This window comes from Pongo pygmaeus, chromosome 20, assembly GCF_028885625.2.
Source record: "Pongo pygmaeus isolate AG05252 chromosome 20, NHGRI_mPonPyg2-v2.0_pri, whole genome shotgun sequence".
Lineage (NCBI taxonomy): Eukaryota > Metazoa > Chordata > Mammalia > Primates > Hominidae > Pongo > Pongo pygmaeus.
The window spans coordinates 56,612,187-56,630,888 of record NC_072393.2 but is presented as its reverse complement, the minus strand read 5'-3'; the positions used below and the strand labels follow the sequence as shown (position 1 = coordinate 56,630,888).

Below are 18,702 nucleotides of genomic sequence, written 5' to 3'. Positions count from 1 at the left end.
GGATCGCTTGAGCTCAGGAGTTTGAAACCAGCCTGGGCAACATAGCAAGACCCCATCTCTACTAAAAATACAAAAATTAGCCAGGTGTGGTGGCACGCACCTGTAGTCCCACATACCTGGGAGGCTGAGGTGGGAAGATTGCAGATTGCATGAGGCCAGGAGGCAGAGGCTGCAGTGAGCTGTGATTTTGCCACTGCACTCCAGCCTAGGTGGCAGAGCGAGACTCTGTCTCAAAAAAAAAAAAAAACCCAAACTAACCAAATAAAAACCCCGGCCATAGTGCATTATCAAGGCAAATACCAAGAATGGCTTTTAAATTACCCACTAGTTTGCATTTTCCAGGCGGCTGATCCCTCCAGGGGCATGAAACATGGAGCTTTTGATTGGACAGACTTTACCCAGTTAGAGCCCTTTAAGCAAGAAAATGGTGGGAGGGCCAGGCGCGGTGGCTCATGCCTGTAATCCCACCACTTCGGGAGGCCAAGGCAGTTGGATCACCTGAGGTCAGGAACTGGAGACCAGCCTGGCCAACATGGCGAAACCCCGTCTCTACCAAAAATACAAAAATTATCTGGGAGTGGTAGTGCGTGCCTGTAGTACTAGCTACTCAGGAGGCTGAGGCAGGAGAATCACTTGAACCCGGGAGGCAGAGGTTGCAGTGAGCTGAGATTGTGCCACTGCACTCCAGCCTGGGCGACAGAGAGAGACTCCATCTCAGAAAAACAAAAAAGAAAGAAAGAAAGAAAACGGCGGAAGGAAGGATCTGCAGGGGGGAATCTAGGAGCTGACCTCTCTTGAGGTCAACTGGGACATTCCCCAGCCGCGGGCCTGCGACCAGCAGCCAGGAGGTCCTCTGGATAGGAGGGAGCAGTGCGCCCTCTGCCGTCCGTTCCCAGGCTGCTGAGACTTCGGTGTCTAACTGCGGCCTCTCTGCCTCATTCCAGCTGAGTTATCCTCTTCATTCCCTCAGCAGCGCCATCTCGGGGCCCACATAATCCTTGTCACCACTCCGAGCCTCAGTTTCTACCCTTTTCAAATAGGATTTCCCATACTTTGTCAGTTTCTTCTTAAGTTTTTCTCATGATGACTCACAGCACACTTACAGAAAAGAATAGTTGGCTGGGCGCGGTGGCTGACACCTGTTAAAGTTAAATTGACAAACGCGTAGAATTCCTTGGCGTCCTGCAAAGCCACATGGCCCCTGAGCCTCGGGACAGGCCCGGGACGGGCTGGATGGGAGTATCAGTCCACATCTCTGTTGAGCAGCCTGAGAGGCCTGAGAGGCCTGAGAGGCACAAGACCCGCGTTCTCCCCTCCACGAATGACGCTAAGTCCTTGAGTCACCTCTCTGAGCCTGCCTTCTCTTCTAGAAAATAGACCAATTATTTCTACAGCTCAGCGAGGGTGGGTGGGAGAATGTCATCCGGGCCCCCAGCATTGCTCCAAGCCCTTTACAGGGTCAGTGAATTTCAGCCTCATGACAGCCCCCTGAGTAGGTCCTATTCTTCTCATGTTACAGATGAGGAAACTGAGACATAGGAGAGTAAGACACTTGCACACGGTCCTGGTCCCAAGGTTAGTAACGGAGCTGGGACTCAGCCCAGGCAGGCTGGCTGCAGAACTTGGTTTTTTCAACACGATTCCTAACGCTTCCTAATTCGTAGCTATCCCTGGCGCTGTGCCTTGGTGACTCAGTCTCAGAACTGCCACTGAGTCCCAATCTACATCCCCACAGCCCAGCCTGGCTCCGGCCTTGTCCTTGCTCATCCGGAAGCCCCAGCTTCTTCCTAGCCTTCCAGCTGTAGCCTGTACCCGCACACCCCTGCCAGCACACCCAGCTGGAGTCGCCACACCAACTCCTCCTAGGGGACACCTTTCTGCAAGCCACCCTGTCCCCATCTCAGATCAGGATGAGTATGCCTGGCGCTCTCAGCTACACCAAGCTCAGAGGCACCCTCTACTGGGCACCAGAAGCTACCCCCAGCCCCTTCCTTCCCACCCTTCCAGAAACTTGCCCTGCCTTTAAATAGTCACAGATACAGATGTGCTTGCACTGTGCCAGGCGCTCTTCCCTATGGTTTACAGATATCGAGACAGCTTAATCCTCACAAGGATGCCATGGTCTCATCACCACCCCGAGGCAATCCTAGGAGCTGAGCTGAGACCCGTGCATCCTTCTCCCCCCATGGGTTGTTCCTCCTGTGTCTGAACAGCCCCGGCTAATCCATCCGCAGCATTCAGTGCAGCCCTGATTCGTTTATTCAGCACCTAGTGTGTGCCAGGCACCACCCGAGGCCCAGAGAGCAGGACATACAGAGATCCCTGCCCTCTCGACACTGCGTGCAGAAAGGGGTGGTTCAGAAAGTGAGCAAGTCTCATCTGGGCACAGTGGCTCACGCCTGTAATCCCAGCACTTTGGGAGGCTGAGGCGGGTGCATCACTTGAGGTCAGGAGCTTGAGACCAGCCTGACCAACGTAGTGAAACCCCATCTCTACTAAAAATACAAAAATTAGCCAGGTGTGGTGACGTGTTACTGTAATCCCAGATACTCGGGAGGGTGAGGCAGGAGAATCGCTTGAACCTGGGAGGCGGAGGTTGCAGTGAGCCGAGATCATGCCATTGCACTCCAGCCTGGGTGACAGAGCAAGACTCCATCACAAAAAAAAAAAAAAAAAAGGAAGGTGAACAAGTGCAGCAGCAGCGTGCACGAGCTGGCGGGGGGCTGCTGAGCTGAACACAGTGAGAGGAGGCTAGGGAAGTCTGCCCAGGAAGCGGTGTAGGACCATGGCCTGTGCCTCAGCTTAACCCCACACTCCCACCCTACCCGCAGGTGCCTTAGGCAAAGTCCTGCTGCCTTGCTGGGTCTTGCACATGCCTCTGATATAGATCTCATCCCCTTGTTGTTTACACCCAGGTTTAGATGCCTCTCTGGGCTCCTGGTGGTGGGGAAGGGTGGGGGGCGGGCGGGTAGCCATCCAGCCAGACTTTCCACCCAGGCCAGGGCCTGGTCCCAGAAGGGCTCAGGAGGCCACTCCCAGGAGGATGAATGGGAGGAGGGAGACAGAGACGTCTAGGCCTGAGCCAGGTCGTGTGAGGGCCCACAATGGCCCCTGCAGTGCGGCCAGTCATGGCAGTTAGGGAAGTCCCTGTTGGAGAGGGAGGTACAAGTCCCTTGTCTCAGGGACAAGGAAGAAACATGAGAAGTCATCATAAAGACAGTTGATGTGACAAATAACAGTTTTTAAAATCTGAATGTAAAAAAATTAACACACACACACACAAACAACAGTAAGCTTGCTAAACTTTTGTGATTGACTCATTATATTCAAAACATAAAAACAGGCCGAGTGCAGTGGTTCACGTCTGTAATTCCAGCACTTTGGGAGGCAGAGGCAGGCAGATCACCTGAGGTCAGGAGTTGGAGACCAGCCTGGCCAACTTGGTGAAACCGTGTCTCTACTAAAATACAAAAATTAGCCTGGTGTGGTTGTTTGCACCTGTAATCCCAGCTACTCAGGAGGCTAAGGTGGGAGACTCACTTGAACCCAGGAGGCGGAGGTTGCAGTGAGCTGAGATCACGCCACTGCACTCCAGCCTGAGCAATAGAGCAAGATCCTGTCTTAAAAATAAATAAATAAATAAATAAATAAATAAATAAATAGGCCGGGCCTGGTGGGTCACGCCTGTAATCCCAGCACTTTGGGAGGCCAAGGTGGGCAGATCATGAGGTCAGGAGATCAAGACCATCCTGGCTAACACAGTGAAACCCTTCTCTACTAAAAATACAAACAATTAGCTGTGTGTGGTGGCATGCGCCTGTAATCCCAGCTACTCAGGAGGCTGAGGCAGGAGAATCACTTGAACCTGGGAGGCAGAGGTTGCAGTGAGCCGAGATCACTGCACTCCAGCCTGGTGACAGAGCAAGACTCCATCTCAAATAAATAAATAAGTATAAATAAATACAATTTATAATGTCAAGACGAACAGTTCACTTAATTGTTTTCTTACCACAGTTACATTTTTAATAAGGAATTTCTCGACAATTTATTTTCTTAAAAACCCCAACAGATTTCAGTGGGATTTTTTTCAGCTTTAGTAATATTTACCTACCACAACCAAAGTGGAAAGTCCCCCACACAGGCCAAGTTGCAGGATAAAAGGAAAGTCCCCATTGGGGTTAGAAGGCAGTCATTGATGGGGGCCGCGTCCCTTTGCCGGATTCACATCTGCATCATTGAGATCTGTCCCAGAGCCCAGCATAGGTGGAGGTGGGCTCAGCAGATGGGGGCTGAAGATCCAGGGAACTTGGAAGTGTGGGCAGCTAAGTGGCTGTCAGAGGTGGCCCCAGGCCTAGGTCCTCTACTGTAGGACAAAATGTCAACATCTTCGTCAGGCGAAAGATGTTAGGGTGAGGGGGCAGGGGGATTTACCTGCTTCAAGAACCAATCCCCGCCTTGCCTATCCTACTCTGTGTCGGGGCCATGACGGTGATGACACTCACAACTTCAGAGGTGATCTGGTCTAGGGTGTTTCAAATCAGGCCTTAGAGGGGCCCCAGGCCTGCCTCCCCCTGCAACCAGGGCAGCCTCCATGATCTGTGTACACCTTTGCTGGTTAAATGATTGTTTGCATAATTGTTTTATTTAGTGTCTCTCTTCTTCTCTGAGGCTGGGATCTAGGAAGACAGGGCTTTGTCTGTCTTGTCCATAGCTGGATCCCCAGAGCCCAGTATGACACTTGACACATAGCAGCTCTCAAAAAATAACCTGTCAAATGAGCAAAACAATACATGGTAATGTAAGAATGAATGGGCCCCACAGCTCAAAAAGCATTGTGAAGCCCACAGACAGCCCAGCTGTTTCAGTTTAGGGTGGGTAGGTGTGGTGGAGACTTCCATGTCTGTGTTCAGGAGAAGGAGATGTTGAGTCTTGGTTCTGCAACTTTGGAGCCTGTGAGACTGGGGACAAGTGACTTTACTTCTGTGAACCTTCATTTTGTCAGCTATGAACCACCAGATATGAAGGGAGCAGGGGTATGTGCTTGATAACCCCCATGTGACAGAATTTCCACAAAGATTAAATGAGATCATACCTCAGAGCATTTAGCACAGCTCTGGCAATAATCAGCACTTAACAAATTATGATCCCCCCCTTTTACCTTATTGGGAAGCTGACCAGGATGTCTCTTTGTTTTAAAGTCAGAGATGAGATCAGCTTTGTATTATTTGGGAGGAGAAGAGAAGAATTAACTGGCTTTGGCCTTTAGGTATGCATGTTAAATTTTAAGGGTAACCACTAAATAAAGAGAAAATATATAAATTCTAAAACAGTGGAGAGAAGAAATGAAATCATAAGAAATTCCATCAATACAAAGAAGACAGGAAAGGGGAAAGAATAAGCTACAAAAATCAGGACAATTAAAAAGCACAAAATAACATTATAGGAAGAATTCCAAGTATATTAGTAATTATAGTAAATGTAATTGAGCTAAACTTCCAGTTAAAAGACAAGGATTTCAGACTGACTTAAAATCGAAAGACATACCTAAAACATGAGGACAGAAATCATGAAAGTAAAAATGATGACAAACACAAGAAAGGTGATATAGCTTTGATGATCTGAGATGTGCACATGAAGGTAAAAAGCAGATTAAGTTGGAACCAGAACACCAATGTTTTTCAGTTCCCAAGTTCTGTCATATTGATGTCAACATGATTTTGACATGTTGTCATTATCACCCAGGCCAAAAAGCGTGAAGGAAACAGGGACAAGCACAACCAGGGTGTTCCCCAATAAGAGCCTTAGACACTCTAGTCTGTTTACTCAGCAGACCTTGGCCGAAGTCTGTCATGAACTTGGCCTTGCATAGCATGCTGGTTATGCAGAAATCGCCCCAACACAGTCTCTACTCATACCGACTCACAGCCTAGACAAGGAGACAGATGTGTGAAACCAAATTATAGTCACTGCGATAGGGATCTAATAAGAGAGTGTGTGTGTGACTGATGAGGGACCAGGGGTCAAAAAGGGCTTTTCCAAGGAAGGCAATTGGAATTTTCTAGAGAACAAGGAGGAGGACAGTATAGAAAAGGGGCAGAGCCTGTGCAAACGCAGAGAGGCTGGACAGAGTGTGGCAAGCAGAGGGAACCCCATGCATCTCTCTTGTCCCTACTATGGCTAGAGTCAAGGAGAGGGCAGCAGGGCAGGTTCTGAAGGGCCTCTGACAGTTTGTCGAGGGTGATAGCTATGGGAGACTGGGAGCGGGGATGTGGCAAGGTCTGAACTGCATTTCCGGTCATTCTGACAGCCAGTGTAGAGGAAAGATGCTGAGGGAGAAACTGGAAGCCCAGAGACAGGACCAGTGTTTTTTTTGTTTTTTTTTTGTTTTTTTTATTTTTGAGACAGAGTCTCACTGTCACCCAGGCTGGAGTGCAGTGGTGCAATTTCAGCTCACTGCAACCTCCGCCTCCCGGGTTCAAGCGATTCTCCTGCCTCAGCCTCCCAAGTAGCTGGGACTACAGGAGTGTGCCACCATGCCAGGGTAAATTTTGGTGGGTGTTGTTGTTGTTGTTGTTGTTGTTGTTTTAGTAGAGACGAGGTTTCACCATGTTGGACAGGCTGGTCTCGAACTCCTGAGCTCAAGCAATCCTCCTGCCTTGGCCTCCCAAAGTGTCGTGAGCCACTGCGCCTGGCCAGGACCAGTGTTAATGATCATTATCAACTGAATTAACAATGAAAAATATGTATTACTGCGTGCTCTCCATGTCCCACACATTCATTATCTCATCCCAAGCACTCACTGTCTTGTCCAAGCATCACAATGACCCCATGGTACCTGTGAGGAAAGTGGGCTCAGAGAGGTGAGGACACTTGCCCGAGGCCGCCAGGGCGTTGGAGTTCGAGCTGGTCAGCAGCAAAGCCAGGATTCAAACCCAGCCTCCACCATCCCCCACGAGGCTGCTCAGCAGGCATTCTGCAGAGAAGAGGAGAGAGAATAGACTGGAATTCTGTTCAAAATAAAGAGACTCCCTATTTAAAGCAGCCCTATGCCACATGTTTCGACAAAACCAGGCTTCCCTTTGCAGCAACACCCCCATCCCACTTACTTCTCAACTGCATTATTAAAGTGATTGGCGGGGGGACCCCACCCCCTCCCTTTGGGAGTGCCCCTTCATCTCCCTTCACACCCCCTTCCCTCTGCAGCTGGGTCACTGCGTGCTGAGCGCCGAGCAGCCTCAGGCTGTCCGCCTATGGCCACGCTGCTGTCACGGTCCTCTGTCCAGAGGCACCAAGGAGACTTGGAAAACAGACACTGTGGGCTGGAGCCCCAGGTGCACACTCCCCGGGACCGGCAACCCTGCTGAGTCACTTGACTTCACCGAGCCTTGGTCTCCTGTCTCTAAAATGGCGTGTGATGCTCACCTCCCGAGCTGCCGGGGGAGTCAGCAGGAGCCTGGGGTGCTGCAGAGGCTCCGGGAGCTGTAGGCAAGAGGCGGGCATGGAGGGGGCTGAGGCCCAGGGCTCAAACCCTGGTCGTGTGGCCTCGCTGAGCCTTCTTCCTTCTCTGAAAAGTGAGCCTAGGCTGGGTGCAGTGGCTCACGCCTGTAATCCCAGCACTTTGAGAGGCCAAGGCGGGTGGATCACCTGAGGTCGGGAGTTCGAGACCAGCCTGACCAACATAGAGAGACCCCCCCCGTTTCTACTAAAAATACAAAAAATTAGCCGTGCATGGTGGCACATGCCTGTAATCCCAGCTACTCGGGAGGCTGAGGCAGGAGAATCGCTTTAACCTGGGAGACGGAGGTTGCAGTGAGCCAAGATGGCGCCACTGCCCTCCAGCCTGGGTGAAAACAGTGAAACTCCGTCTCAAAAAAAAACAAAAAAACAACAACAAAAAAGGAGCCTAGCAACACGTGCCCTGCAGGGCATCATCGCCTGTGCCCAGCACACGCCTCCAGGTGCCAAGCCCTGAGCGGAGTGAGTCTCACCTCAAGCCTTCAGAGCAGCTCTCCAAGGCTGACGTTGTGAGGTCCTTTCACAGACAACGGCCCCTCTCCACCTCTGTACCTGCAGACCTGCTTTATCTCCATTCAATCAATAAGCAATGGGGGAATGAGTGGAGACCTTTGGGCTGGGTTCAAGAGGGTGAGCAGGAGCCTTCCAGTGGATGAAAGGGAAGGGCATCCTGAGCGGAGAGAACAGCATGTGCAAAGGTGGAGTGCCCGGCGAGAGGGTCCAAGGACTGATCCTGGCTAACGTGTATCCAAGTGAGGGCTGCGAGTGAGGGGCCATGCAGAGGGGAGTGGGGAGAAAGGCAGATGCCCAGGCAGGGCTTCCAGTGCAGGCTGAAATTCCCGAGGGCACTGGGGAGCCCCGGAGGCGTCTAGAGGAGGGCAGAGGCAGGGTCAGCTCTGGCATAGCAGGACCCCAGAGATGGACTGGAGGGGAGAGACTGAAGGCCAGGCAGGAGGCTGCGGCGGGCCCAGGGAGAGAGGATGAGGCAGGGCTGGGCTGTGGGGATGGAAAGGAAATGGGGGAGTTTGCTGCATGAAGCCACCTGGCCCTGCTGGCCGACCCACGGGCAAGCCTGCAGCCCCGCTTTGGACGGGGAAGGTGAGCTGGGGGGCCCCACTGAGAAAAGGGACCCTGAAGGTGGGGGGGGGGGGGCAGAGAGTGTTTGCTGGGAATGGAGGGGGCCCAGGCCATCTCAGTGTAACCCAGAGAGGGGGAAAGTTCCAGGGGGCTCCTGACGGCACATGGACCAGCAATACCTTTGTTCCTTCTGTATTTATTATTATTATTATCGAGACGATTCTCACTCTGTCACCCAGGCTGGAGTGCAGTGGCACAGTCTCAGCTCACTGCAACCTCCTCCTCCCAAGTTCATGCAATTCTGCCTCAGGCTCCGGAGTAGCTGGGATTGCAGGCGTGCATCACCACGCCCAGCTAATTTTTGTGTTTTTAGTAGAGACGGGGTTTCACCACATTGGCCAGGCTAGTCTTGAACCCCGGACGTCAAGTGATCCGCCCGCCTCAGCCTCCCAAAGTGCTGAGATTACAGGCGTGAGCCACCGCGCCCAGCCTCTTGGTCCAGGCTTTCTTTCAAAGTCCACCTCATTCTCTGCCTAGCGATCAGTGATGACCAGGACCTCCTCCTCCTGTTATTATTATTGATGTTATTATTATTAATAGAAATAGCAACCAAGCACCTGCTTTGTCGATCACCAGTATTTCCCAGGGAGGTGATAAGCGGCGTTTGGTGAGAAGGGTCCCATGTGTATTATGTTTGGGAAAACTAGAGTTGAGCAAAACAAAGCCACTGTCTCCCACTGGGTTTCACGGAGCTTCAACACACCAGGTGCACTGGAGTCTCGGGGAGGGAGTGTGCAGGCTCCTAATGCATTGATATGAGAGTGTTTTTTTGCTATCGGTGTTTAGCGTCCCAGGGAACGAGCTCTGAGAACTGGCTCCGAGAAGCTCCAGGTTGGGTTCTTCCCCAGATATTCTCTCCGAGGAAGAAATGCAAGCTCTGGGGGGTCCCCTGGCAGAGCGGGGAGTTTTAGAGCTCCAGCCCAGTCAGGCCAGAGACATTCTCAAGCCCCTGCTTCTCCTGCCCTGGACAGGAGATGCCCACAGCCCCCAGCCTCATGCCCAAGCACAGTCACATCTCCGGCTGGGTGCAGAGACCCCAGGCCGGCTTGGGACCCAACTGACCCTCAGGACCCGCACCTGCAGAGGCACTCCTGTTGTACTCCGCCATTCTCCCTGCCCCACAAGGCCTGCCCGAGCCCATCCTCAGGCTGCGTCCTGCAGGCTGAGCCCCCACCAGCTCCCTGCAAACACATTCACACCCTCCTGCCTGTGAAATAGCATTCACAGAGGTCTCATTCAGTTCTGAAAGCTAGCCATGTTCACTCTGGGAAGTTAGACAAGGCAGAAGCCTATTAAGAAAAAAATCGGCCGGGCGCGGTGGCTCACGCCCGTCATCCCAGCACTTTGGGAGGCAGAGGCGAGTGGATCACTTGAGGTCATGAGTTCGAGACCAACCTGGCCAGCATGGCGAAATGCTGTCTCTACTAAAAATACAAAAGTTAGCTGGGCGTGGTGGTGCACACCTGTAATCCCAGCTTCTCGGGAGGCTGAGGCAGGAGAATTGCTTGAACCCAGAAGGCAGAGGTTGCAGAGAGCTGAGATCACACCGCTGCAGTCCAGCCTGGGCGACAAAGTGAAATTCCATCTGAAAAAAAGAAAAGAAGAAAAGAAGAAATCAAGCACAGACATAGTGACTCACACCTGTAATCCCGGCACTTTGGGAGGCTGAGGCAAGAGGATTGCTCAAGGCCAGGAGTTTGAGACCAGGCTGGGCAACACAGCAAGACCCCATGTCTACAACATTTTAAACTTAGCGAGGCATGGTGGTGTGTGCCTTTAGTCCCAGCTACTTGGGAGGCTGAGGTGGGAGAATCACTGGGACCCAGGAGGTTGAGGCTGCAGTGAGTTATGATCGCAGCACTGCACTTCAGCCAGAGTGACAGAGGGAGACACTGTCAGAAAGAAAGAAAGAGAGAGAGAGGGCCAGGCGTGGTGGCTCACGTCTGTAATCCCAGCACTTTGGGAGGCCAAGACAGGCAGATCACGAGGTCAGGAGATCGAAACCATCCTGGCTAACACGGTGAAACCTCATCTCTACTAAAAATACAAAAAATTAGCCGGGTGTGGTGGTGCATGCCTATAGTCCCAGCTACTCCAGAGGCTGAGGCAGGAAAATCACTTGAACCCGGGAGGCGGAGCTTGCAGTGAGCTGAGATTGTGCCACCGCACTCCAGCCTGGGCAACAGAGCAAGACTCAAAAAAAAAAAAGAGAGAAAAAGAGAAAGAGGGAGGGAGGGAGGGAAAGAGACAGAGAGAAAGGAGAAAGAAAAGGAAAGATCACCCTATCAATTACAGATCAACGTCCATACAGAGGTATAGCCAGCCGTGGGCCAGTACTCTAGAGAGCCGTTCATATCATGTCTTTGAAGCACTTTTCATGATGTAAGAAAATACAATGTTATTAAGGGGAAATGCAGGACCCAGGCAAGTATATTGTATCATCAAAATTTTGTAAAACAGCAAGGCGCAATGAATGGTTCATGCCTGTAATCCCAGCACTTTGGGAGGCTGAGGCAGGCAGATCACGAGGTCAGGAGATCGAGACCATGCTGGCTAACACAGTGAAACGTCATCTCTACTAAAAATGCAAAAAATTAGCCGGGAGTGGTGGCGGGTGCCTGTAGTCCCAGCTACTCAGGAGGCTGAGGCAGGAGAATGGTGTGAACCCAGGAGGCGGAGCTAGCAGTAAGCCAAGATTGTGCCACTGCGCTCCAGCCTGGGTGACAGAGCAAGACTCTGTCTCAAAAAAAAATACAAAAATACAAAAATTACCCGGGCGTAGTGGCGTGTGCCTGTAATCCCAGCTACCCAGGAGGCTGAGGCAGGAGAATTGCATGAACCCGGGAGGCAGAAGTTGTAGTGAGCCAAGATTGTGCCACTGCACTCTATCCTGGGCAACAGAGTGAGACTCTATCTCAAAAAAAAAAAAAAGTAAAAGATAATGAAAAAATATATCCCTGCATAATATGCATAGAAAAAATTGGAAGGATGTGCCAAATGATTAACATAAATTAACTCTGGGTAGATGTATTTTGGCCAATTTTTACTTTCTTCTCATACATTTTTTCCTAAATGAGTATATATCACTTTAAAAAAATTTTTTTTATTTTAGAAACACGGTTTCACCTTATTGCCTAGGCTAGTCTGGAACTCCTGACCTCAAGTAATCTGCCTGCCTCGGCCTCCCAAAGTGCTGGGATTACAGGCATAAGCCACTGCGCCTATCCTTTGTCTATCCTTTTCACTCTGAGGCCGTGGAGTCCTTCATTGGGCAAGATGCCCTGTGGTTGGGACCCAGTCCCTGTCCTCCCTGGAGGCACCTGGACCCTGAGCTCCAGGGAACCCAGCCCCGGGGATCCCTGACCAGACTGGGGTGGGTAGACGGGACCAGGACATCCTCCCGTGTAAGTGACCCTGGAACTAGGTGTTGAAGGACAGATGGGGGGAGGTATCCAGGAAAAAAGCAGGAAAGGGGTTCCTGGCAGAGGGAAACACAGGCGCAAAGGCCAGAGGCAAGAGTGTGTCTGCTGGGCTCAGGGACTTGCCAGAACAGGAGGTGGGGGAAACAAGTAGGGAGGAAGGAGAAGGTGGTGCCTGGCGGATGAGCTGCTCCAGGGCAGAGACTGTGTCTTATGGGCTCTCACTGTCATCGTCGCCTTGGTGGGCAGCATAGCGCGGCACGGGAGAGTCTTATGCTGGGACTGACGGCAGTCCTGGGAGGATTGTGAAGGGCCCAGGGGAGGGATAGGGGATCTGTGGGTATAAACAGACTTTTATTTTGTTATGTTTTATGTTATGTTATGTTATGTTATGTTATTTTTGAGACTGAGTTTCTCTCTTGTTACCCAGGCTGGAGTACAATGGCGTGATCTTGGCTCACCGCAACCTCGCCTCCTGGGTTCAAACGATTCTCCTGCCTCAGCCTCCCGAATAGCTGGGATTACAGGCATGCGCCCTGCCTAAACAGAACTTTCTAGGGCCTAGTGGGAGAGGCAGAGGGCTGAGGTGCAACTGGGGCCGTTGGCATGGAGAGGAGAGGCTGGAACAGGGGGTCAGAGGACAGGGAGCCAGGAGCGGGGCGGCCCTGATTTTCTGCGGGAAAGGATGCAGTCAGACAGTTCTTGCCGGGGAGGGTGGCTCACGCCTGTAATCCCAGCACTTTGGGAGGCCGAGTTGGGCAGATCACCTGAGGTCAGGAGTTCAAGACCAGCCTGGCCAACATGGTAAAACCCCGTCTCTACTAAAAAAAAAAAAAAAAAATACAAAAATTAGCCGGGCGTGGTGGTGCATGCCTGTAATCCCAGCTACTTGGGAGGCTGAGGCAGGAGAATCACTTGAACCCAGGAGGTGGAGGTTGCAGTGAGCCGAGATTACGCCATTACACTCCAGCCTGGGCAACAAGAGCAAAACTCCCTCTCAAAAAAAAAAAAAAAAAAAAAAAAAGGGCGGTTCTTGGCCCTAACAGCCGCCTTTCAGTGGACGGCTCAGGGCTGTAATCCCAAGGGCATGGTACAAGTTTCTCAACGCCAGTGATAATAACAATGAGAATGACGATGTGCTGAGCACCCCTGAACGCTGGGACCTCATCTCCTCTCCCTCACCCTCTGAAGTGCTTTTCATCATCCTCCTCGTGGTAAGAGTGGGCCCAGAGGTACAGAGAGCTCAAGTGACAGGCCCTACAACCAGGACGGGGGAGGAGGGATTTGAACAGGTCTCTGCTCTTCACACCACATCTGTGACCTCTGTTTCCGTGTCTGTCCACGGGGAATGGCGATGGGTGGGTGTGAGGTGGCAGAGCGAGATGGGGAGGGGCGCAGCCTCCAGCCAGCCCTGCCCAGCTCTGCCATGGAGCAAGCCACTTCTTTAGGCTCCTGTTTCCTCCTTTCTAAAACGGGGCAATCACAGTCCTTGTTCATAGGGCTGCTGGATGGACAAAAGGCGACTGTGTCTGCAGAGCATCCTTGAGCGCCAAGTAAACCTGCAGCATCTCACAGGGCAGCCGCCAGCATCGGGGCTGCTGGCTGGGCTCGGGGACTGCGTGCATTGCTACTGAGAGGCGCCCTGGACGCCCTGGGTGTAAAACACGTGTTGGGTTTCCTTGGATTTCGAAGCTCCACCATAAAGAGTGCAAAATGGCTCAATCGCAAGTTTTCATCTGATGACAGGTTCAAATTGGCGTATTTTGGACCTGTTGAGCTAAATAAATATATTAGTAAAGTTGATTTCACCTGTTTGGTTTTTTTTTTTTTCAGTGTGGCTTCTAGGAAATTTGAAATTACACATGTGGGCTGGATTGTGGTGGCTCACGCCTGTAATCCCAGCACTTTGGGAGGCTGAGACGGGAGGATCGCTTGAGGCCAGGAGTTTGAGACCAGCCTGGGCAACATAGGGAGACCCCATCTCTACAAAAAATTAAAATAAAATAAAATTAGCCAGGTGTGCTGGCACATGCCTGTAGTCCCAGCTACTCAGGAGGCTGAGGTGAGCAGATCACTTGAGCCCAGATGGTCAAGGCTGCAGTGAGCCGAGACTGTGCCATTGCACTTCCGCCTGGGTGACACAGTGAGACTCTGTCTTAAAACAAAACAACCAAACATTACACATGTAGTTTACATTCTATTTCTACTGGACAGCACCGACATAAATTATTATTATGTTATGACTGTGCCTATGCCATGAATATTACCATTTCTTATGCTGGGTGCCTCTCAGGTATATCTGGGTTTGGTTTTGTTTTTATTCCTGCTTACTATAAAAGTAATTTTTGCTCATTGAGGAAAAAAAATCACAAAACAATAAAAATTGTCCATAATTCCCAACAGATAAAGTTCACTACTAAGAAAAGCTTGGAGTATGTCCTTCCAGTTTGTTTTTTTGTTTTTTGTTTTTTGTTTTTTTTGACAGAGTCTCACTCTATCACCCAGGCTGGAGTGCAACTGGGCGATCTTGGCCCACTGCAACCTCCGCCTCCCGGGTTCAAGAGATTCTCCTGCCTCAGCCTCCCAAGTAGCTGGGATTACAGGCACCTGCCACCATGCCCGACTAATTTTTTGTATTTTTAGTAGAGATGGGGTTTCGCCATGTTGGCCAAGCTGGTCTCGAACTCCTGACCGCAGGTGATCTACCTGCCTTGGCCTCTCAGAGTGCTAGGATTACAGGCATGAGCCACCACGCCCGGCCTCTTTTTTCTTTTTAAGATGGAGTCTTACTGTGTCGCCCAGGCCAGAGTGCAGTGGCTCAATCTCGGCTCACTGCAACCTCTGCCTCCCTCTTGCCTCAGTCTCCCGAGTAACTGGGATTGCAGGCACCCACCACCACCCCTGGCTAATTTTTGTATTTTTAGTAGAGACAGAGTTTTATCATGTTGGCCAGGCTGGTCTCAAACTCCCAACCTCAACTGATCTGCCCGCCTCGGCCTACCTAAGTGCTGGGATTACAGGTGTGAGCCACCACGCCCGGCCTCTTTTTCTCTTTTTTCTTTTGGTGCATATACTCTGATACCTAATTCTTCAGCTTCTTTGTGATGACACAGGATGCATCTGAGGTTCTCAGTTTCCTCCGTTAATACTGTAACACTGCATTCCCCCAGTGTCTGTCCCCTTCTCCCTGGCACACACCACTATCTGGGCTTTGCAAATATGATCCAATGGCTGTGTGGCCTTCTGAGCCTCAGTGTACCCGGCATGGTCATCAGTAGTGAGGACCCTGTGAGATCCTGCCTCTCGTGCTCTGACCCAGCACTGGACCCCAGCCCCAGCCCTGAGAGGTGGCAGCCAGGGTCAGAGGTCAAGAGCCAGGACTCTGGAACCAGAGGGCCTGGATCCAATCCCAACTCGCTGTCCACTTCTGTGTGACCTTGGGCAAGTCACTGCACCTCCCTGGGCCTAATTCATCATCCTTCGTGTGAAACTCTTGAGGTCTGATGCGTTTTGACATTCTGATATTAGAAACGTAGTAATAGACAGTATAGGTTTTATAATATCTTAGTGGTCTTGAAACATGGGAATTTCTAGAATGAAATGTTTGGATAGTCACGAGTGGCATCAATAAAAGCTTTACTTTCATGTGGCTGGGTGAGGTGGCTCACGCCAGTAATCCCAGCACTTTGGAAGGCCAAGGCGGGTGGATCACCTGAGGCCAGGAGTTCGAGACCAGCCTGGCCAACATGGCAAAACCCTGTCTCTACTAAAAATACAAAAAATTAGCCAAGCGTGTTGATGCGTGCCTGTAATCCCAGCTACTTATAAGGCTAGGCAGGAGAATCACTTGAACCTGGCAGGCGGAGGTTGCAGTGAGCCGAGATCACGCCTCTGCACTCCAGCCTGGGCGACAGAGCGAGACTCCATCTCAAAATAAATAAATAAATACAATACAATAAATAAATAAATAAATAGCTTCACGTGAGTTCTGATCAGGTTTTGCTGCCAAGTGGGATTTGGTGTCAAAGTTTGGAAAAATCTGGTTGTTAGGGCCTCAAGAATTTTGGAATTGCAGGTATCGAATAAGGACTGGTAATAGTGCCCATCTCACAGGGCAGTTTGGAGGATTAAAAGAGTTATTACCCACAAAGCGTTTAGAACAGTGTCTGGCACCAAAGATGTGTTCAATGTGTCTTAGTTGCTGGTATTAGTATTTTCATTTTGTATTATTTATTTATTTATTTTGGGGACGGGGTCTGCCTCTGTCACGCAGGCTGGAGTGCAGTGACACGATCACAGTTCACTGCAGCCTTGGCCTCCTGGGCTCAAGCGATCCTCCCATCTTAGCCTTCTGAGTAGCTGGGACCACAGGTGCACGCCATCACACAGGGCTAATTTTTGTATTTGTTTGTAGAGATGGGGGTCTTGCTTTGTTGACCAGGCTTGTCTTCACCTCCCGGGCTCAAGCGATCCTCCCACCTCGGCCTCCCAAAGTGCTGGGATTACTGGTCTGAGCCACCATGCCCAGCCTTATTTTTTTCATTTTTAAAACTATGTATAGTGGCCAGGCGTGGTGGTTCACACCTGTAACATCCCAGCGCTTTGGGAGGCCAAGGCAGGCAGATCACTTCAGATTGGGAGTTCAAGAACAGTCTGGCCAACATGGTGAAACCCCGTCTCTACTAAAAATACAAAATTGGCTGGGCACGGTGGCTCACGCCTGTAATCCCAGCACTTTGGGGAGGCCGAGGTGGGTGGATCACGAGGTCAGGAGTTCAAGGCCAGCATGGTGAAATCCCATCTCTACTAAAAATACAAAAATTAGCAAGATATGGTGGCACGCCCCTGTAATCCCAGCTACTTGGGAGACTGAGGCAGAAGAATCGCTAGAATCTGGAAGGCGGAGGTTACAGTGAGCCGAGACTGTGCAACTGCACTCCAGCCTGGGTGACAGAGCAAGACTCTGTCTCAAAAATAAAATAAAATAAAATAAAGTATCACTGGCATAGAATAAAATATTCTCATTTTAAGTGTAGTTTGGGGAGTCCTAACAGTCACTTTTCATCATGTAACCACCACGCCAATGTAGCACCTTTCAGTCACCCCAGAAAGCTCTCTAATGCCCTTCCCTGTCTGCCCCAGATACCTCACCCACCCACACATGCAGAGACATCCACTTAGAACACCCAGAGTATGGTGTGGACGGATCCACCGCGCCAGCTCCTTTGTGTTCGGCGTCTTTTGCTCAGTGTAACCCTCTAAAGATTCATCCAGAGGGTCATCAGTAGCCAGGTCCCTTTCATGGCTGAGCTGAGAGATTCATCCAGGGGGTCACAGTAGCCAGGTCCCTTTCATGGCTGAGCTGCAGCATCCTTCACACGGCCACACCTCGCAGTGTTTGTCCATTCACCTGCTGAGGAACATTTGGGATGTCTCCAGCTTAGGCAGTCCTGAGAAAAAAATGCTGTGAACACCCACATAGAAGCCGTTGCGTGGACATCTGCCTTCATTTCTCTTGAGGAAATACCCAGGAATGGAACAGCTGGGTCGGATGGCCACTCCAGTTTTAACTTTTTTTTCAAAAGTTTTTTCCTCTTCAGTCCCAAAATTCTTGTTTTTATATTTCTTTTTAAATTCTTTTTGTAGAGACAAGGTCTCCCAATGTTGCCCAGACTGGTCTCAAGCTTCTGGGCTCAGGTGATCGTCTCACCTTGGCCTCCCAAAGTGCTGGGATTACAGGCATAAGCCACTGTGCCTGGCCCCCAAAATTCTTTTTTTTTTTCAAGACGGAATCTCGCTCTGTCACCCAGGCTGGAGTGCGGTGACACGATCTCAGCTCACTGCAACCTCTGCCTCCCAGGTTCAAGCGATTCTCCTGCCTCAGCCTCCCAAGTAGCTGGGATTACAGGCATGTGCCACCATGCCTGGCTAATTTTTGTATTTTTAGTAGAGACGGGGTTTCACCATGTTGGCCAGGCTGGTCTCAAACTCCTGACCTCAGGTGATCCACCCACTGCAGCCTCCCAAAGTGCTGGCATTACAGGCGTTAGCCACCATGCCTGGCCGTCCCCAAAATTCTTGAATCCAGTTTTAACTTTATAAGTAACTATCTTTTTTTCTCTTTTTTTCATTTTCTTGCTTTTTCATTTTTCTTTTCTTTTCTTTTCTTTTTTTTCTTTCTTTTTTTTTTTTTTTTGACAGGGTATTACTTCATTGCCCAGGCTGGAGTGCAGTAGCATGATCAGGGCTCACTGCAGCCTTCACTTTCCAGGCTTACACAATCCTCCCACCTCAGCCTCCCTAGTAGCTGGGACAACAGGCACATGCCACCACACCTGGCTAATTTATTTTATTTTATTTTATTTTATTTTTATTTTTGTAGAGATGGGGTCTATGTTCTGATGACCAGTCTGATCTTGAACTCCTGGGTTCAAGTGATCTGCCCACCTCAGCCTCCCAAAGTGCTGGGATTACAGGCATGAGCCACCCCTGTGCTTGGTCCCCCAAAATTCTTGAATCCAGTTTTTTTGTTTGTTTCTACATGGAGTCTTGCTCTGTTGCCCAGGCAGGAGTGCAGTGGCACTATCTCGACTCACTGCAAACTCCGCCTCCTGGGTTCAAGTGATTCTCG

At 50.6% G+C, this 18,702-nt stretch overlaps 1 protein-coding gene across 2 annotated transcripts in view; it reads left to right on the top strand.

Annotated features, from left to right (window-relative positions):
* Positions 1–18,702, top strand: part of LRRC4B (leucine rich repeat containing 4B) — a 51,168-nt gene that overhangs the window by 29,565 nt on the left and 2,901 nt on the right. The window lies entirely within an intron of this gene.